Source organism: Ammospiza caudacuta, chromosome 28 (genome assembly GCF_027887145.1).
Source record: "Ammospiza caudacuta isolate bAmmCau1 chromosome 28, bAmmCau1.pri, whole genome shotgun sequence".
NCBI classification, from domain to species: domain Eukaryota; kingdom Metazoa; phylum Chordata; class Aves; order Passeriformes; family Passerellidae; genus Ammospiza; species Ammospiza caudacuta.
Window position 1 is genome coordinate 4,464,044 of NC_080620.1, and position 21,759 is coordinate 4,485,802.

A 21,759-nucleotide genomic window follows, 5' to 3' on the forward strand; every position below is an offset into this window, starting at 1 on the left:
AATCATTTGGAAATGTGGTGGTTTTTTTTTTTTTTTTTTTTTTTTTTTCAGCCCTGGAGGCATTTTGTCCATTTCTGCCTCATCTGCTGGTAGAAAAACGCACAAAATTTCAACATTTCTGGCGTGGTTTAACCCCTCCAAATCTCCTGTGAGCTCAGGAACTGCAGGATTTCTCTGGAGCTGCTTTTGGGAGGCTTTTTTTGTGTTTTTTTTTCTTTCATTTCCTCCACTCTGAGTTATTTCTCTTTTTGCTGGCAAGGCTTTGGTGTTTATGCTCCATAAATCCTGACGTGGCCTGGCTGCTCCTCCGAGCACTTGTGGTGCAATTCCCAAACCAAGATTGGGAATCTCATCAAACTTTTCTGTCTAAAGGCTTCAGGAGCTCTTTATTTCCTTTTTTATTTTTTTTTTTAATTAAAACGAGAGTTTTTGGTAAGGCTGAGAGCTGCTGGTTGTGTTTCCATCCTGGGAATTGTGGATCCAGGTGGGTGAGCAGGGAGCTGCATTTCCAGGGATCCACAGGGCCTGGCAGCATTTCCAGTGAGCTCCTCACTCCTGGGTGAAATTATTCCCAATTTTTCCTCTAATCCATGAGTTCTGTGGGAGAATCCATGGAATTCTGAAGGTTTCAGGCAGATTTAATTGCACTAATCCAAATTAAACCTCGACATTCCCATTCCGTAATGCCAGGAATTATGGAATCCTGATCCATTGGCTTTTTTAGGATAATCTGGTTTTTTAAGGGCTTTTCATTCCAATTTAATCCCATTGCTGCTTTCCCCACAAATGCCAGATATTCCCTGGAATTGTCCCCCAGGATAAGGAGGAGGTGTCCCTGCATGGCACTGGGATTTCCTGGGATTTATTGGGATTTATTGGGATTCCCAACCCAAACCATTCCAGCTTTTCCACACCAGGGCTGTGTGTGGATCCACAGGGTCTGGCAGCATTTCCAGTGAGCTCCTCACTCCTGGGTGAAATTGGGAATAATTTTTCCTCTAATCCATGAGTTCTGTGGGAGAATCCATGGAATTCTGCAGGTTTCAGGCAGATTTAATTGCACTAATCCCAATTAAAACTTTCATTCTCATTGTTTGGGATATGGAATCCTGATCCATTGGCTTTTTTAGGATAATCTGGTTTTTAAAGGGCTTTTCATTCCAATTTAATCCCATTGCTCTTTCCCTACAAATGCCAGATATTCCCTGGAATTGTCCCCCAGGATAAGGAGGAGGTGTCCCTGCATGGCACTGGGATTTCCTGGGATTTCCTGGGATTCCCAACCCAAACCATTCCAGATTTTCCACACCAGGGCTGTGTGTGGAGCTTTGCAGCACTCTGGGGTTTTTTTTTTGGGAAACAAATCCACGATGCTGACATTCCCAGCAGACATTCCCACTGGCAGCAGCGTGATCACAGATAAGGTTTTATCTCTCCCAAGTTTGTCCTGTTCCACTGAGCTCAGCTGGCTCCTGGTGCTCCAGCATCCCTGAGCTGGGTGAATCCCTCTTTCCTGGAAAAACAGAGCTGGGAATGGGCTGGAGAATTCCTGAGGTGGGAAGGGGATGGAGAATTTCTGACAGAGATGGGAAGGGGATGGAGAATTCCTGAGGGAAATGGGAAAGGGATGGAGAATTCCTGAGGGAGATGGGAAAGGGATGGAGAATTCCTGAGAAAGATGGGAAAGGAATGGAGAATTTCTGACAGAGATGGGAAGGGAATGGAGAATTCCTGAGGGAGATGGGAAAGGGATGGAGAATTCCTGAGGGAGATGGGAAAGGGATGGAGAATTCCTGAGGGAGATGGGAAAGGGATGGAGAATTCCTGAGGGAGATGGGAAAGGGATGGAGAATTCCTGAGGGAAATGGGAAAGGAATGGAGAATTCCTGAGGGAAATGGGAAAGGGATGGAGAATTCCTGAGAAAGATGGGAAAGGAATGGAGAATTCCTGAGGGAGATGGGAAAGGGATGGAGAATTCCTGAGAAAGATGGGAAAGGAATGGAGAATTCCTGAGGGAGATGGGAAAGGGATGGAGAATTCCTGAGAAAGATGGGAAAGGAATGGAGAATTCCTGAGGGAGATGGGAAGGGAATGGAGAATTCCTGAGGGAGATGGGAAAGGGATGGAGAATTCCTGAGGGAGATGGGAAAGGGATGGAGAATTCCTGAGGGAGATGGGAAGGGAATGGAGAATTCCTGAGGGAAATGGGAAAGGGATGGAGAATTCCTGAGAAAGATGGGAAAGGAATGGAGAATTCCTGAGGGAGATGGGAAAGGGATGGAGAATTCCTGAGGGAAATGGGAAAGGGATGGAGAATTCCTGAGGGAGATGGGAAAGGGATGGAGAATTTCTGAGGGAAATGGGAAAGGGATGGAGAATTTCTGACAGAGATGGGAAAGGGCTGGAGAATTCCTGAGGGAGATGGGAAGGGAATGGAGAATTCCTGAGGAAAATGGGAAAGGGCTGGAGAATTCCTGAGGGAAATGGGAAGGGAATGGAGAATTGCTGAGAGAGATTTTTGGGGATGTATCCTGGTGGTGTTGGGCACAGTGGCTGAGCTGGGAATGGATTTTTGGGAATTTTTCCTGGTGGTGTTGGGTGCTGGGAATGGATTTTTGGGAATTGCAGAAGGGTGGAGGACAAGGTGTGGCTCCAAGGAATTTATCCTGGTGGTATTGGGTGCAGTGGCTGAGCTGGGAATGGATTTTGGGGAATTTATCCTGGTGGTGCTGGGAATGGATTTTTGGGAATTGCAGTGGGGTGGAGGACAAGGAAGTGTTGGCTCCAGGGAATTTATCCTGGTGGTTGAGCTGGGAATGGACTTTTGGGAATTTTTCCTGGTGGTATTGGGTGCAGTGGCTGAGCTGGGAATGGAATTTTGGGAATTTCACAGGGGTGGATAACAAGGTCTGGCTCCAAGGAATTTATCCTGGTTGTGCTGAGTGCTGAGAATGGATTTTTGGGAATTTTTCCTGGTGTTGTTAGGAGGGCAGAGTGGCTGAACTAGGAATGGATTTTTGGGAATTGCAGAGGGTGGAGGACAAGGTCTGGCTCCAGGGAATTTATCCTGGTGGTTGAGCTGGGAATGGATTTTTGAGAATTTTTCTTGGTGTTGTTGGGTGCTGGGAATGGATTTTTTGGAATTCATCCTGGTGTTGTTGGGAGGGTGCAGTGGCTGAACTGGGAATGGATTTTTGGGTATTTCTCCTGATGGTGTTGGTGCAGTGATTGAGCTGGGAATGGAATTTTGGGAATTTCTCCTGGTGTTGTTGGGAATGGATTTTTGGGAATTTATCCTGATGGTGTTGTTGGGAATGGAATTTTGGGAATTTCTCCTGGTGTTGCTGGGTGCAGTGTTGTTGGGAATGGATTTTTGGGAATTGCAGAGGGGTGGAGGACAAGGAAGGGCTCCAGGGAATTTATCCTGATTTTGTTGGGTGCTGGGAATGGATTTTTGGGAATTGCAGAGGGGTGGGATGGAGCTGCCACAATTCCCACACCTTGGAGTGCCAGGATGAGCCACCCAGAGCAGGTCAGCCCCTGATCCCAGCTCTCCTCCCTCTCTCTCTGATTGCTAATTAATTAACATTCCCTGCCTCATTATCCCACCCTCAGCTTTTCTCCCTGAGCGTCTGAACCTTCCCAGAGGCTCCAAACTCTCACACTGGATTAAGCAGCAAACCCAAATCCCACACCCCACATTCATCATTTTTAGGGATACCCACAAAACCAACTCTGAATTCCATCCCATTTTGCTGTTTTTGATTTATGGGGACAATTCCCATTCCTGCATTGCCAGGATGGAGGAATCAGCATTTCCCTGCCTGCTTGGTGAGGAATATCTTTGTGACAACCCAATTTAAGTCTCTTTTCCCCATCCCAACAGGGACTTTAATTCCATTTTAACACTCCACGAGCTCATTAATGCTCTTTGCTGCAGAGACTTTTACCCTGTGGCAAAACTTTGAAAAATCTGTGATTTTTTTTCAATTTTTTTTTTTCTATTAAGGTGTGAAAAATGCTGTTCTCTGGAAATAATTCTCACCTTTGGAATAATACTGGAGAGAGAGAGGCAGAGCTGCTGAAAATAGCAGCAGCTGCCATAGGCCAGGATGGAGTTGTGTTGTCAGTCATGGGAACAGAAATCCAATTCCACCTGCAGATGAGCATTCCTGAAATAGAAGAGGGGTTGTCAACCACCAGAGGAGATGCATTGTGTGCATCCCTGGTGAGGGGAAAAAAAGAAAAAAAATCAAGCAGAGCCACGGTTTGGAAAAGTTGGGAGAGTCCCAAGGTGCTTTTGGCTAAAATTTGGTGGTTTGCAGGCATTCCAGGTGCAAATTCTTCATTTTTTCCTGCAATTCCTGAGGCATTCCAGGTGCAAATTCTTCATTTTTTCCTGCAATTCCTGAGGCATTCCAGATGCAAATTCTCCCCTGCAATTCCTGAGGCATTCCAGATGCAAATCCTCCATAATTCCTGAAGCATTCCAGGTACAAATTCTCAGTTTTTCTTGCAATTCCTGAGGCATTTCAGGTACAAATCCTGAATTTTTCCTGCAATTCCTGAGGCATTCCAGGTACAAATCCTGAATTTTTCCTGCAATTCCTGAGGCATTTCAGGTACAAATCCTGAATTTTTCCTGCAATTCCTGAGGCATTCCAGGTGCAAATTCTCCCCTGCAATTCCTGAGGCATTCCAGGTAAAATTCTTCATTTTTCCTGCAATTCCTGAGGCATTCCAGGTGCAAATCCTCCATAATTCCTGAAGCATTCCAGGTACAAATTCTCAGTTTTTCTTGCAATTCCTGAGGCATTCCAGGTACAAATCCTGAATTTTTCCTGCAATTCCTGAGGCATTCCAGGTGCAAATCCTCCCCTGCAATTCCTGAGGCATTCCAGGTACAAATCCTGAATTTTCCCTGCAATTCCTGAGGCATTCCAGGTGCAAATCCTCCATTATTCCTGAAGCATTCCAGGTACAAATTCTCAGTTTTTCTTGCAATTCCTGAGGCATTTCAGGTACAAATCCTGAATTTTTCCTGCAATTCCTGAGGCATTCCAGGTGCAAATTCTCCCCTGCAATTCCTGAGGCATTCCAGGTAAAATTCTTCATTTTTCCTGCAATTCCTGAGGCATTCCAGGTGCAAATTCTCCCCTGCAATTCCTGAGGCATTCCAGGTACAAAATCCTCCATTTTTCCTGCAATTTCAGCACCCACAGAGCCTCTGCTGCAGCTGTTTTTTTCCCCTGATTTATTCCTCTCATCCTCAAAACTCCTGTCCTGCATAAATAATCCCTCCCTGCCTGGTGTTTTCCATGTGCAGGCTGCTGTAATTGTGGGTTTGGATTCCTGCTGGGACTGATTGTGTGGAGCTGATCCAAATTCTGGTGCCCATGGATGAGGTTTGGGGCTGCTGATTTCAAATAAAACAGAATGGCTGGGTGGGAAAAGGGGTGGGCCTGGCCACCTTCCATTTCATTCTAGAACAGATTGGAAAAAGCTTTTTGTCCACATCTATATTTTCCTGAATGTTCTCTTAGGTTTTAGCCAAGCAGGAATTTTTTTTTTTCTACTCAGTGCTCTGGTTTTGGTGGAAATCCCAAATTTTGGGAGCTCAGAGCAGACAGGAAAAGGCTCCCTTAAACTCCACTGGGTTTCCTGTAATCCCAATTTGTTTTCCTGAGATTCTGTTATCCTAAACACAATTTTTCTCCAAATCCCACACACTGTGATCCTGTCAGAGCAGCCCTGAGGGGTTTTGGTGTAAATCCCAAATTTTGGGAGCTCAGAGCAGACAGGAAAAGGCTCCCTAAACTCCACTGGGTTTCCTGTAATCCCAACTCGTTTTCCTGAGATTCTGTTATCCTAAACACAATTTTTCTCCAAATCCCACACATCCATGATCTTGTCAGAGCAGCCCTGAGGGGTTTTGGTGTAAATCCCAAATTTTGGGAGCTCAGAACAAGCAGGAAAAAGCTCCCTTGAACTCCCCCTGGGTTTCTTGTAATCCCAACTCGTTTTCCTGAATTATTTCTCTGTGTGTGTGGGGCCGGCTCTGCCCCTCCCTGTGCCACGTCCTGGGGGTTTTGTCCTTGTCCCCAGCAGGTCCTGGTGGCACCAGGGAGCTCTGCAGGGGCATCCCTGGCACGGAGCTCCTGCTGCCAGCTGGGTCCAGGGCCTGGCATCAGTTTTCCCAATTCCCAGACAAATGGATGGGTTTTCCCAATTCCTAAGCAAATTCATGAGTTTTCCCAATTCCCAAATAAATGGGTGGGTTTTCCCAGCTCCCAAACAAACACAAATTGGATGAGTTTTCCCAATTCCTAAACAAATGGATGGTCCCAAACAAATGGATGGGTTTTCCCAATTCCTAAACAAATGGATGAGTTTTCCCAATTCCTAAACAAATGGATGGTCCCAAACAAATGGATGGGTTTTCCCAGCTCCCAAACAAATGGATGGGTTTTCCCAAGTCCTAAACAAATTTGAGTTTTCCCAGCTCCCAAACAAATGGATGGGTTTTCCCAATTCCTAAACAAATTTATGAGTTTCCCCAATTCCCAAACAAATCAATAGGTTTCCCAATTTCTAAACAAATTTATGGGTTTTCCCAGTTTCCAAATAAATGGATGGGTGAGTTTTCCCAATTCCTAAACAAATGGACAGATGAGTTTTCCCAGCTCCCAAACAAAATTTTGGGTTTTCCCAATTCCCAGACAAATGGATGGGTTTTCTCCATTTCTAAACAAATTTATGAGTTTTCCCAGTTTCCAGACAAATGGATGGGTTTTCTCCATTTCTAAGCAAATTTATGAGTTTTTCCAGCTCCCAAACAAATGGATGGGTTTCCCCAGTTGCCATTGCTGCTGTCCCCAGGGCAGAGCCACAAGAGGAGCAGACAAACCTCCTGAGTTTCCTGGGACATCCCTGGCTCCCAGTGCATCCCAGCTCCAGGTGCTGCTCCCTGCCTTTATCTGGGCTGGCTTTTGCTGTTCAGGATTACACAGGGAGGGGAGCAGTTCCCTCTGAGCCTGGCACTGCCCCGAGGCCTCCAGCAAAACCCTGCTTGGGTTTTGTCATCCTTGGAAAAAAGCTGGGATAATAATTTGTATTCTCTGCTCCCTGTGGGGTTATTCCATTAAAATTCCAGCATGAATTGAGGGTTTCTCTGGCCAGAAGAGAGGGATGAAATCCCAGAGTCCCCACAAAGCTGGCTGGGATGTTTACCCTGGAGCTGATGACGTTGGCGGGGCTGGGTTTTATCAGAGGGATAAATTAAACATTGGGAAGGGTTTTAGGGAAGCAGAGCTCTGTAACCACATCCTGGGCACTTGTTCCAAACAAAAGCAGGAACTGAGGAGGTGTGAGGGTTGGGAGAGCATGGGGATCTCTGCTCAGCTCTGCCCTGTCCGTGGAGATGGGGCTCCTTCCCTGAATTCCCTCCTTTTCCTTTGCTTCTGCTGTGCTGGGCCCCAAATCTGCTTTTTTTTTTGCTTTTTTTCTCTTTTTTTTTTTCCCTTTTGCAGATGTCATTCTCTGCCACCTGACAAAGGAACAGAATGCAGCAATTTTCCCTAACCTAAATAGTGGCTCTGTATTTCCAGCTCCCCTGGAACTGGAATTAATTTAGTGTGTGGGCTTTTTAATTGGCTGGTTGTGGGGAGGAACAGAAGATGAAATGCTGCAGCTCTGCCTTCCTCTCCCCTTTCGTGCCTTGAATCTTTGTCACTCTCCTTGTCTCTCACTTCCATGAGGTGCTCAGGTTGTTTTTCCCTGGTTGCTTTTGTTGAAGCCTCAGGGATGTCATGGATGTGGCTGGTTCCTTCAGAGGGGACAAATCCCCTTGGATGGGGGAGGGAATGGAGGGATGGATGGATGGATGGATGGATGGATGGATGGACGGACACAGGGATGGATGGAGGGATGATTGGATGATGGATGGATGGATGGACGGACATGGGGATGGATGGATGGAGGGATTCAGGGATGGATGGATGGATGGATGGATGGATGGATGGATGGATGGATGGATGGATGGATGGATGAATGAATGGATGGATCCATGGATGGATGGATGGATGGATGGACACAGGGATGGATGGACACAGGGATGGATGGATGGATGGATGGATGGATGGATGGATGGATGGATGGATGGATGGAGAGATGGATGATATATGGATGGATTGATCCATGGATGGATGGATAGACGGATGGACAGAGACAGGGATGGATGATGGATGGGTGGAGGGGAGGAGGGAGGGAGGAGTGGATGAGGGATGGAAGGATGGATGGATGGACGGACGGACACATATGGGGATGGATGGATGGATGGATGGATGGATGGATGGATGGATGGACGGACACAGATGGATGAGGGAATGATGGATGGATGGATGGATGGATGGATGGATGGATGGATGGATGGACACAGGGATGGATGGATGGATGGACAGGTGATGGATGGATGGACGGATGGACACAGGGGTGGATGGGTGGAGGGGTGATGGATGGATGGATGGATGATGAATGGATGGATGGATGGATGGACGGACAGAGACAGGGATGGATGATAGATGGGTGGAGGGAAGGAGGGAGGGATGGATGGATATGGACAGATGGACAGACGGACACAGGGATGGATGGACGATGGATGGGTGGAGAGATTGAATAATGGATGGATGGACACAGGGATGGATGGATGGACGGATGGATGGACGGATGGATGAGTGGGTGGTTGGATGATGGATGGATGGATCCATGGATGGATGGACGGACACAAGGATGGATGGATTGATGATGGATGCAGGATGGATGGATGGATGGACGGATGGATGGACACAGGTATGGACACAGGAATGGAGAGATGAATGGACACAGGGATGGATGGATGGATGGATGGATGGATGGATGGATGGATGGATGGATGGACGGATGGCATCCCTCGTTCCGATGGAGCCATCTCCAGACTCAGATCTGGAATTGCACAGTGACAGCCTGGGAGCTGCCAGGCTCCTTGGGGAAAGACTTTCCCCCCTACCACAAAATTCTCTGTTGGATTCAATGTGTTCAAAGCCAGTTCTAAGCCACTAGAAATTGGGGTTTTTTTATCCCCCATTCCATGGATGAGCATGGAGAAAGCGTCAAGTGCCACCTGCATCATCCTCACTAAACCTCTCCTGTGAGGACTTTTAGGATTTCATCCCCCTTCCAAAAAAATCTCCAAGGCAGGTCCTGAACAGATTGAAATGTAAATAAACCACCCCAAAGGGGACACTCCTCGTGTGGCTGGGTGGATTTAAATCCATTTGGAGTGGGCAGAAAATGGGGAAAACACATGGAAAAAATGGGCTGCTGGAAATGGGGATAAAGGTGTGAGGTGCTTTAAATAGTTCAGGAATGGGCTGGATTCCAGCAGGGAAAAAACAGGGAAAAAATGGGATGATGGAGATGGGGAAAAGGTGTGAGGTGCTTCAGCTGGTGGGCTCAAACCTGCTGTTGAGAGGAGCTGGAATTCCCTGCAGGATCCTTTCAATTGCTGAAAATTCTCTCTTTTTTTAATTTATTTTAGGAGATTTGTCCTTTCTCCCTGCAGCAAGTGCCAGAGGAGGTGGGGACACCTGCCCAGGTAGGTGCCAGCAGCACCCACAGACACCCAAACACCTCCTGAGCCCCAAATCAGGGATTTCCCACCCGGAATTTGGGTGGGAAGGATCCTAAAGCCCTTTCCACCATCCCAGGGTGCTCCAAGCCCTGTCCAGCCTTGGCATGGAGCTGTCCATGGTCACCTGTGCCAGGTGGGCACTCAGAGGTGGTGGCCAAGCCCTGGGGACACACAGAAATCTGATGTGGAACTGCTGCCTCTGACTGGAATGAAACAATTCCATTCTTTTCCCTGGAACTGGCTGATCCATCCCAAACCCCTCTGTGACACCACAACATCACCACTCTTGAGGTGTTTCAATGTTCTCCACCTTAAAAATTCTTAATTTAAAAAATATCAGAGTTTTGATAAGAAGATCCAAAGGTTTATCAAGGTCATGAGTCACTGACCTGCCTCAGGAGCAGCTCCAGAGATTCCTCCAAGGAATTGCCAGCCAGGCCAGAGCTTGGGCAGAAATCTCTTTTTTTAGGAGATTTCAGTGAGGTTTTTGTCCTCAGTCCCAGCTTTAAGCTGGATTTGGAGTCTCCAATTGGAGTTTCAATATTCTCCATGTTTAAAAATCCTTAATTTTAAAAAATATCAGAGTTTTAATAAGATCCAAAGGTTTATCAAGGTCATGAATCACTGACCTGCTTCAGGAATAGCTCCAGAGTTGTTCCCCTGTTCCTCAAGGAATTCCCAGCCAGGCCAGTTGTTTTTTTGGGCTGAAATCTCCTTTTTTTTAGGAGATTCCAGGAGGTTTTTGTCCTCAGTCCTGGCTTTAGGCAGGATTTGGAGTCTCCAGTTGGAGTTTCAATATTCTCCATGTTTAAAAAATTCTTAATTTTAAAAAAGATCAGAGTTTTGATAAGAAGATCCAAAGGTTTGTCAAGGTCATGAGTCACTGACCTGCCTCAGGAGCAGCTCCAGAGTTGTTCCCCTGTTCCTCCAACAATTCCCAACCAGGCCAGAGTTGTTTCTTGTGCAGAAATCTCATTTTTTAGGGGATTCCAGGAGGTTTTTGTCCTCACTCCCGGCTTCAGGCTGCATTTGGAGTCTCCAAGAGAGGGCACTGTGTCCCTGGCAGTGGAGCCGAGGATGAGCTGCCAGCCCCGAGCTCCTCATCCCAGCGAGCCCAGTAATTAACTGAGACACTCATTAGCAGCTGCTTTGGGGGCTGGACATCCTCATGTGACCGCTGCTCCTTGGCACAGCTTCCTCTTGCCTCATTTTCCTAAAAAAATAACCCAAAAATATCCCTTTTTGCCCTGATTTGTGCACTTGGGGTGTCCTCAGGAGGGGATGGATGTGGGGTCATGGAGTCACAAATTTCATCCAAACCAGGAGCAAAACAGAGAAAAACAAAAAAAAGGAAAACTCAGCGAGGTTCTCATTGTAATTTATTGTAGGAAATATTGGTGCTCCAAATCTTTGTTCACAAATTTTTTATGGAAGTGTGGAAGGGGGGATTTAATTTCTCCAGCCCTGAGTGCTCAGGATGGACCTGAGAGGAGGATTTGGAGCTCTGCCCTGGATGTTTTGGGGTGGTTGCCCTGGTGCCATTGTTGGATAATTTGCTATTTATAGGTTGATATTTTTAGGGATGTGACAAGTCTGGCTCTGGACGTGGATTTGGGGATGTTTATGGTGCACAAAAGGGGCAGAATTGAAGCTGTGGTGCTGCTGCATGGAGGGGATTGAATGCTGGGGGTGAGCTGAGCATCCAGGGAGACACCCAGGGCTGGGAAAGGAATGGAGAATTCCTGAGCGAGATGGGAAGGGAATGGAGAATTCCTCAAAGAGATGAGAAAGGAATGGAGAATTCCTGAGAGAAATGGGAAGGGAATGGAGGATTCCTGAGGGAAATGGGAAGGGAATGGAGAATTCATGAGTGAGATAGGAAGGGAATGGAGAATTCCTGAGGGAGATAGGAAGGGAATGGAGGATTCCTGAGGGAGATGGAGAATTCCTGAGGGAAATGGGAATGGGCTGGAGAATTCCTGAGGGAGATGGGAAGGGAATGGAGAATTCATGAGGGAGATAGGAAGGGAATGGAGGATTCCTGATGGAGATGGGAAAAGGCTGGAAAATCCCTTAGAGAAATGGGAAGGGAATGGAGAATTCATGAGAGAAATGGGAAGGGAATGGAGAATTCCTGAGAGAAATGGGAAGGGAATGGAGAATTCCTGAGGGAGATGGGAAAAGGCTGGAAAATCCCTGAGACAAATGGGAAGGGAATGGAGAATTCCTGAGGAAAATGGGAAGGGAATGGAGAATTCCTGAGGGAGATGGAGAATTCCTGAGGGAGATGAGAATGGGCTGGAGAATTCCTGAGGGAGATGGGAAGGGAATGGAGAATTCCTGAGGGAAATGGGAAGGGAATGGAGAATTGCTGAGAAAGATGAGAAGGGGCTGGAGAATTCCTGAGGAAGATGGGAAGGGAATGGAGAATTCCTGAGGGAAATGGGAAGGGCTGGAGAATTCCTGAAGGGGCTGGAGAATTCCTGAGGGAGATGGGAAAGGAATGGAGAATTCCTGAGGGAAATAGGAAAAGAATGGAGAATTCCTCAAAGAGATGGAGAATTCCTGAGGGAAATGGGAAGGGAATGGAGAATTCCTGAGAGAAATGGGAAGGGAATGGAGAATTCCTGAAGGGGCTGCAGAATTCCTGAGGGAGATGGGAAGGGGCTCAGCCTGGAGCAAAGCAGGATCAGGGGGACATTCCCAATGCCCCCAGGTCCCCAACAGGAGTGGCTCTGCTCCCAGGGGACACCAGGACAGGAGAGAGCAGCTCCAGGTGGGACAGCAGCAGGAATTCCCTCATGGAAAGGGTTTTTTCTCTTTCCCTTGGGAAGAGAATGATCCCATGCTTCTGATTTTTTCCCATTTTTAATCTCTTTGTGGTGCCAATTAAGATTCTCACACATTTCTGATTTTAAGGAGCAGCTTTCCATGCTCTGAGTTTTCCCACCATTCCTGAAATGACACAAACCCCTTTTTTTTGGGATTTATATCCTGCAGAAGTGGAGCTGCCCTGGCTCAGCAATCACTGATGGATCCCATTTCCCAGGGGTCATTAAGACATTTAATTTTTTCACTAATTGCCTGGACAAAATTGCTGATCCTGGAAGATTGAGGCCACTTGTGTAACACAAACCACATTGAAACAACCTCAGAAATTGCTCTGAGGTGAAACAATCTCATTTAAACCCAAACCTGGCTTCCAAATCCTTCCTTTGGATATTTTTCCTCCTTTCCCTGTTTTTTTGTGGTGAACTTTTCCCAGGTGGAAGGAAAAAGGGGTTTGGTTCAGTTGGAAGCAGGGCTGGTTTATCAGAATTCTTTTGGGTGTTTTTAGGGATTTTAAACAGCTTGATATTTAATATTTTACTGGAGAAATCCCCAAATTGTTGGAGCAGCCTATGGGATAACTCTGAGAACCCTGCAAAGCAAAATTCCTGCTGGTTTTTCCAGCAGCACTCCAGGAATCCCAAACCTCAGCATCCCAACTGGTATTTACAGTGTCAGGAATTCCCCTCAGCTGGATCCTCTTTCACCTTCCACACAGTTGTTGGTGTGCATTTCAAAATTCCTCTCATTTTTGGGATGTTCTTGGTGTGGATTTTAAAATTTTTGAGATGTTTTTTGTGTGCATTTTAAAATTCCTCCCATTTTTGAGATGTTCTTGGTGTGGATTTTAAATTCCTGCCTTTTTTGGGATGTTCTCTTGTGCATTTCAAAATCCCTGCAGTTTTTGGGATGTTCTTGGTGTGGGTTTTTAAATTCCTCCTGTTTTTGGGATGTTCTTGGTGTGGATTTTAAAATTCCTGCTGTTTTTGAGATGTTCCTGGTATAGATTTTAAAATTCCTGCTGGTTTTGGATGTTGTTGGTGAGGATTTTAAAATTCCTCCCATTTTTGGGATGTTCTTGGTGTGGATTTTAAATTTCCTGCAGTTTTTGGAATGTTGTCAGTGACAGAAGAGATCTCTTTGGATCTTGGCAGAGGCTTTGGGCTGAAATAATTCAATAATTCCATTAAACCTCAGGAGCAGGGAAGGGTTTGATCCCTGGTTTGATCTGCTTGGAACAGCTACAGGCATTAAAACATGAGGATTTAAACACAAATTTCTTTTTTTTTTTTTTTTTTTGTTGCTGTTTTGCCCTCTAAGAGGAAGAAAAGATGATTTTTATTTTTATTTTTTGGATGAAAGGAAGCTGGAAAGTCAAAGCCATCCCTGGAGTACCCCCGAGCAGGAGGAGCTGCTGCTCCAGCACAGTTTGTTCCATTAGCATGGGGACATTTTAAAAATCTCATTTTCCAAACAACTCCTGGAAATTGGCATCCCAGAAGCAAAAAAACTCTTTTAAAAATAGCTCTGAAATGAGATGAGCCCTGTTGTTTCCATGGCCCCTTGTCCTGAGGATCTCTGAAACTCTGAAGGGTTTGAGGAGATTCTGCTTAGCACAATCCACAAACATTTCCTGAGGAATGGATTTCTGTGAGGAATGAGCTCCTGCTGCTCTCTGCAGGGTTTCTTTTAAATTATTTTTCCCTTTTTTGCAATTCCTGGGCAGGAATGCCCTGAGAGGGTTGGAAAAATCCTTTGGAATATCCCGGGTGGGGAAATGTGCAGCTCCTTTTCCTTGGATCCATGAGGCTTTCTACATTTTAACTCCACTTGTGCATTAATTTGGGTTATCTCACCTTTTCCCCCACACAGGTGTGTGAAATCCCAAAATTCCTGATCTTCCCAGGGGCAGGATTTGCTTTAGGAAATATTTTAAAATGCCAAGTGTGGTCACTTTGCTGGGATTGTGAATCCTGCAGACCCTTTTTGCTTCCCTCTCCTCCAATTCTTCCCTTTTTAGGACTTCAAAAAAATATTCCAGAGCCTGATGCCAGCACAGAACTTCCAACAGCAAATGAGTGCTGGCTGCAGCAGCTGTTCCCAAAAAAACAAAACCCCAAAAAACCCAAAAAAACCCCAAAAAATCCCAGCTGGAAAAGGGCACAGGGAAAGAAGGATCTGCTCATCCCTTGGAGGAGCTCCCAGGAAAAAGTTCACGTTTGGAGCTCTGCCCTGGATGTTTTGGGGTGGTTGCCCTGGCGCCATTGTTGGATAATTTGCTATTTATAGGGGGATATTTTTAGGGATGTGACAGGTCTGGCTGTGGACGTGGATTTGGGGATGTTTATGGTGCACAAAAGGGGCAGAATTGAAGCTGTGGTGCTGCTGCATGGAGGGGATTGAATGCTGGGGGTGAGCTGAGCATCCAGGGAGACACCCAGGGCTGGGAAAGGAATGGAGAATTCCTGAGGGGGCACAGAATTCCAGCAGTACAAAATTCCAGGGGCACAGAATTCCAGCAGCACAGAATTCCTATAGCACAGAATTCCAGCAGCACAGAGTTCCAGGGACAGAGAATTCCTGCAGCATGGAATTCTTGGGGCACAAAATTCCTGCAGTACAGAATTCCAGGGGCACAGAATTCCAGCAGCACAGAATTCCTATAGCACAGAATTCCAGCAACAGGAATTCCAGCAGCACAGAGTTCCAGGGACAGAGAATTCCTGCAGCAGAGAACTCCTGCAGCACAGAATTCTTGGGGCACAAAATTCCTGCAGTACAGAATTCCAGAGACGTGGAACTCCAGCAGCAGAAAAATCCAGGGGCACAGAATTCCTGCAGCACATAATTCCTGCAACAGAGAACTCCTGCAGCACAGAACTCCTATAGCACAGAATTCCTGCAGCAGAGAATTCCAGGGGCGAGGAATTCCTGCAGCAGAGAATTCCAGGGGCGGGGAATTCCTGCTGTACAAAATTCCTGCAGCAGAAAATTCCAGGGGCACAGAATTCCTGCTGTACAAAATTCCTGCAGCAGAAAATTCCAGGGACACAGAATTCCTGCTGTACAAAAATTCCTGCAGCGCAGCATTCCAGGGGCACAGAATTCCAGGGACATGGAATTCCAGCAGCACAGAATTCCAGCAGCAGAAAATTCCAGGGGCACAGAATTCCTGCAGTACAGAATTCTAGGAACACAGAATTCCAGGGACCCAGAGTTCCTGCAGCACAGAACTCCTGCAGAACAGAATTCTGGGGACACAAAATTCCTGCAGCACAGAGTTCCAGGGGCACGAAACTCCAGCAGCACAGAATTCCTGCAGCAGGAAATTCCAGAGGCACAGAATTCCTGCTGTACAAAATTCCAGCTGCACAGAATTCCAAGGACGCAGAATTCCTGCAGCAGGAAATTCCAGGGGCACAGAATTCCTGCTGTACAAAATTCCAGCAACACAGAATTCCAGCAGCACAAAATTCCTGCTGCTGGTGGTCTGGGAGCTCCTCCTGGAAAGGCTCCTGCTCCTTCCCCCGGCATTCCTGGCTCCAGGGGGGAATTCTGCTGGGCTGAGCTGCAGGATTCAGTTTCCTCCCTTTCTCTGGCCCCTCCAGGATGCTTCACATTCCCAACTGTTGGTGCTTGCAGAGAATTGGGGAAGGAATTCCCCTTCCTGCTGCCCACACCCGCTGCAGGCATCTCTGAAAGGGATGGTCAGGCTTGGCAGGGTCAGGGGAGGAAGGAAGGGCAGGAAAAGCTGGATGGAGGCAGGAAAATCTGAATGCAGCCAGGGAGACCTGGAATACAGGAAGGGAAACCTGGATGCAGGCAGGAAAAACTGGATAGAGGCAGGAAAACATGGATAGAGCCAGGGAAACTTGGATAGAGGCAGGAAAATCTGGATGCAGGTAGGAAAACCTGGATAGAGGCAGGGAAAGATGGATACAGGCAGGAAAATCTGGATACAGACAGGGAAACCTGGAGGGAGTCAGGAAAATTTGGATACAGACAGGAAAACTTGGATACAGGCAGGGAAATCTGGATACACTCAGGGAAACCTGGATAGAGGCAGGGAAACCTGGATGCAGCCAGGGAAATTTGGATACAGGCAGGAAAACAGGCAGGAAAACCTGGATATAATCAGGAAAGCCTGATGCAGGGAGGAAAACCTGGATAGAGCCAGGGAAACCTGGATACAGGCAGGAAAACCTGGATAGTGGCAGGAAAAACTGGATACAGGAAGGGAAATCTGGATGAAGGCAGAAAAACCTGGATAGAGTCAGGAAAACGTGGATACAGGCAAGAAAACCTGGATACAACCAGGAAAACCAGGATAGAGGCAAGAAAACTGGATACAGACAGGAAAACCTGAATCCAAACAGGAAAACCTGGATACACTCAGAGAAACCTGGATGCAGCCAGGGAAATTTGGATACAGGCAGGAAAACAGTCAGGAAAACCAGGATAGAGGCAAGAAAACTGGATAGAGGCAGGGAAACCTGGATAGAGGCAGGGAAACCTGGATAGAGGCAGGAAAACCTTAGTGCAGAGAGGAAAACCTGGGTAGAGCCAAGGAAACCTGGATACAACCAGGAAAATAGGCAGGAAAACCTGGATACAACAAGGAAAGCCTGGATGGAACCAGGGAAACATGGATGCAGCCAGGAAAACTTGGATAGAGGCAGGGAAACTTGGATCCAGGCAAGAAAACCTGGATACAGGCAGGAAAACTTGGATGGAGCCAGGAAAAACCTGGGTACAGGCAGGGAAACCTGAATCCAAACAGGAAAACCTGGATACAGCCAGGAAACCCTGGGTACAGGCAGGGAAACCTGGGTACAGGCAGGGAAACCTGGATAGAGGCAGGGAAATTTGGATAGAGGCAGGAAAAGAGGCAGGAAAAGCTGGATACAACCAGGAAATCCTGGATAGAGGCAGGGAAACCTGGGTACAGGCAGGGAAACCTGAATCCAAACAGGAAAACCTGGGTACAGCCAGGAAAACCTGGATACAGCCAGGAAAACCAGGATACAGCCAGGAAAACCTGGATACAGGCAGGGAAACCTGGATAGAGGCAAGAAAACCTGGATAGAGGCAGGGAAATTTGGATAGAGGCAGGAAAAGAGGCAGGAAAAGCTGGATACAACCAGGAAATCCTGGATAGAGGCAGGAAAACCCAGATCCAGGCAGGATTTTGCCCCAGTGTGACATTCCCAGCAGGAATTGCCTTTGTGGGGAGGGGGCAGAGCCTTCCCAAGCCCCCCAGCCCCAGGGGGTGTTTCCCAGAGGGAGTGGCAGAGTCTGGGGCACAGGGAATTCTCAGTGTCCCCCGGTGTCCCTGAGTGTCCCCAGCTGGGCTGGCAGCAGAGCAGGGCTGCTCCACTGCAGTGGCTGTAAACAGGAGCCTGTGGAATATCAAGTTCCAAACCTTTGCACCAGGACAGGGCTGGCAGGAAGGAGGGGGCAGAGTTTATTGCAGAGTTTCTTCCAGCTGAGGTCAGCCTTGTTTTGCCTTGCAGAGCAGGGATCCTGCAGGGCTGTAAACAACAACCCAGAGATGGGATCCTGGCCCTCTGCAAAGCTCCAGGGTTGGTTTTTTTCCCTCTGGTTGTGGTGTGGCTGCTGGTCCCCATGGGGTCTCTGAGAGCAGCTCTAAACCTGAAATTTAATAATTTTTAGTGCTGGAAAACCTGTGTGGCTTTGGAAAGGAAAGCACAAAAAGGAGAAACCCAAAGCAGCCCCAAATTCCAGGGAAAACTGACAGAAATAATGCACAGGTTGTGCTGTCACTGCAGGATTTCAGCTCAGCTCGGTCTGAAGGGAAGGAAATTCTCATTATTGATTAATCTGACATGAATGGGTTCATTTTACCTGGCTGAGGGGTTTGGGGGTGCTTGGGTTTGGGGTGCTTTGTGTGGAGCTGATTTTGGCAGCAGCTTCACCTCCATGGAATTGTTTGCTTTGGAAAATCCCTCTGCAGTCAGGATGGCAGCTGAAAGTTGGATCTTATCCCAAAATTCCTGGTGGAACCTCCCAGGTGCTGCTGTATTTTGTCAGCTCATGGCCCTGTTTGTTCATCAGCTGCACTGTGGGGATGAATTCCCTGGAGTTTCAGACCTTTTGGGGTGAATTGCAGGATTCTGGAGGGAATCAGCAGGAAGGAGGAGGAGTGATCCTGATGATCCAGGTGCTTTTTTTCCATCCTCTCATCCCAAATCCAGCTAAAACCCCAATTCTGCAATTCCCCCCACCCCAAATCCAGCTAAAAGCCCAAATCCACAATTGACATCCAAGGATTCATGGGTGGTGCTGTGGAAAATCTCCCTGGAGCAATGGGAATGGCTGGAAGTGCCCAATTCCAGAGGTTTGGAGCAGTGGGAAGGGTGGAACTGGGTGGGATTTGAGCTCTTTCCAGCCCAAACCATTCCAGAATTCCCTGAGCTTCAGGGATTGCCCATTCCAAAGCCAATTCCAAACCTGGAGCTCTTTGAGGTGTTTTTGCCTTTGTCCCCAACTCCTTTTTGCTCTCCTGACCTTGCCCCAAATTCACCTTTTTTTTTTCTCTGCCCTCACCTTCTTATTTCCACACAGAGCTGGCCCTGCAATGTGAAATCTGTCAAAAATCTCTGTTAAAAACCAAAACCAAAACAAGTTTAAACTTGCTTTTTTTTTGGCTGTTCCTCACCCCTGAACCCACTGCAGAGAATGAGGAGGTGAAAGGAACCCCAGCCCAGAATCACTGACGTGAGTTGGACTCCTTCAGAAAAAAACCAAACCAAAACAAAACTAAAAAAAAAAAAAAAAAAAACCTGTTTGTTTTCAAGCAGTGAGCGAGGAAAACAAGCAGGGCTGGATTTCAGCTCTGATGGATTCTTGGAATTCATCCTGCCCTGACTCCAGCTGGGTTGAGCAATGTTGTGCTGGGAAGAGGGGACGTGAGGCACGAGGGGTTCTTGGGGAGGCTTTTGGGAGCTCTCCCAAGGGCAGCTCGTTCCTGCAGCCTGGGACTGAGCTTTTCTTGGAAATTCAACCTTCCAGGATGTGCTCAGCCACGGCAGGAAACTTTTTTTTTCAGTGCTGAAATGCTCAGGAACTTTTTTTCTGTGCTGAAACCTCTTTTTTTTTCTGTGGTGAAATGCTCTGTAACCGTCCCTGGAGTGATGTAAATGCTTCTTCTTTCTTCATATCCCCCCTTAAAAATGATGCAGATTTTTCTTCCTCATCTTCTCCTCTGAAATGGGGCAAAAACTCCTCCTCTTCTTCATATTCCCCCCAGAAAAATTATGCAAAGTTCTCTTCTTCATATTCTTTTCTGAAATGGGGCAAACTCCTCTTCTTCATATTCTCTTCTAAAATGGGGAAAATTCCTCCTGTTTTTCATATTCTCCCCAAAAAAATGATGCTAATTACTTCATATTTTCCTCTGAAATGGGGCAAACTCCTCCCCTTCTTCATATTCCCCACAAAAAAAAAAAAAGCAAACTTCTCCTCTTATTATTCTTCTCTGAAATGGGACAAAAACTCCTTCTCTTCTTCATATTCCCCCTAAAAATGGGGGAAACACTTCTCCCTCCCATCATTCCCTCTCAAAAATGGGGCAGACTGCTCCTCTTCTTCATATTCCCCCCAAAAATGGGGGAAATTCCTCTTCTTTTTCACATTCGCCCCCAAAAATGGTGCAAACATTTCTCCCTCTCCCCATTGCCCCCTAAAATGGGGAAGCACTTCCTATTTTTAATATTTCCTCGAAAAAATGAGGCAAGCAAACACTTTTCCAATTCCTCATTCCCCTCAAAAATGATGCAAACTCTTTTCCTTCATTTCCCCCCAAAAATGAGGCAAACACCTCTCCCTCTCCTCATTCCCCCAAAATTATACAAACCCCTTTCCCTCTCTGCTTTTCCCCAAAAAAATACAATTTAGACCCAAATATTTCCCTGAGCCCTCACTCAAGCTGTGATTTATAAAAACAAAGGAAAATTCCACAACTTCTCTGTCATTATTCTGATTATTGATCAATGAAGATTTTCCAGTGAATAATTGGATATTGATCAAACCAGGGATGTTCCTCACCAATTATAATTAATGCCATGATGGGGTAAATATCCCAAATTATAACTTTATTAATAACACAGCTCCATCTGCTCAGGCTGATGGATCTGAATTCCCATTTTTCTTGGCAGAAGCAATCCAGGAATCCAGAAAAATCAAGGAATCCACACAGAGAACGAGGCTGCTCTGCAGTAGGAAGGTGAGCAGATTTGTCTCATTATTGATTAATTTCCCATTAATTGGTTCATTTTATCCAGAAAACTTTCTGGATGAGGGGTTTGGAATGGGTTAGGATGTGGATTTGGGTTCTGTGGGTGCTGCTGGTTATGGGGCCTCATTATGTGCTCCAATTACCTCATTAATTAGGGAGAGAAATCTCTGCATTCCAGAGGGGACCTGGAGCTGTGTGGGAGCTGCTGTTCCATGGGAAGCTCTGTGAAGGGGTTGTTTGGGGTTATTTGGGTTTTTTTGGGGGGTTTTTGGGGTTGTTTGGGGCTGCTTTGGGGCTGTTTGGAGGTGACAAACCCAGAGCTGGGAATTGTGGCCGTGTTGTCCCAGGGCTGGATCATCCTCAGGGTTTTTATTGGAATAACTTTGGGAATTCAAAGGGCAGGAGGCTGAGCCCTCTCTGGATTTGAGAGACGTTTGATCTCCCCACAGGAGATGAAACTTTGGGACAAGAGGACATTGAGGTGATGAGGATGATGATGATGATGAGTGGTTGCTGCTCCTGGCTCATTCGAAGAGCTGAGATCCAGGTGGATCCAGAGCTCTGCGTTTCCCCGGCTTTGGGAGATGGAAACGGGCTGATTTTGTGCATTTTTTTGTGAAAAATCCCTTAAAATCCCATTCTTTAGAGGAAAAAATCTCCCAGGATTTCCTTGCCTGCAGTTCCTCAGTGCGGCCCGCAGAGGGCGCGCGTGGGCCGCGCTTGTGGGGCTTTGCTTTTATTATTTATCAATTAAGCTTTAATCTCATTATTTCTATGGAAATTCCTTCATCAAAACGCTCCCAATGCTTTAATTAAAAATGGAACCACCAGCAGAGCGGGGTGAGGCTCTGCAGGGCCACCAGGAGCAGTGGGGTTTTTTGGATGAGGATGATGATGATGAGGATGGATTTTCACCCTGAGCCGAGGTCTTCACCACAACCCCAACGCCCAAAAAATCACCCCAAAAATCAAATTTGCTGCCAAAGCTCTGGGTGCCATCGGCAG

General features: G+C 46.8%; 1 protein-coding gene across 3 annotated transcripts in view; it reads left to right on the forward strand.

Annotated features, from left to right (window-relative positions):
- Nucleotides 1-21,759, forward strand: part of GNG7 (G protein subunit gamma 7) — a 53,037-nt gene that overhangs the window by 6,725 nt on the left and 24,553 nt on the right. For all 3 annotated transcript variants that reach the window (XR_009275747.1, XM_058820898.1, XM_058820899.1), the window contains exons 2-3: nt 9,576-9,632; nt 20,675-20,742. The gene's annotated coding sequence lies outside the window, so the exon portion shown is untranslated. The remainder of the gene's footprint in view (nt 1-9,575; nt 9,633-20,674; nt 20,743-21,759) is intronic.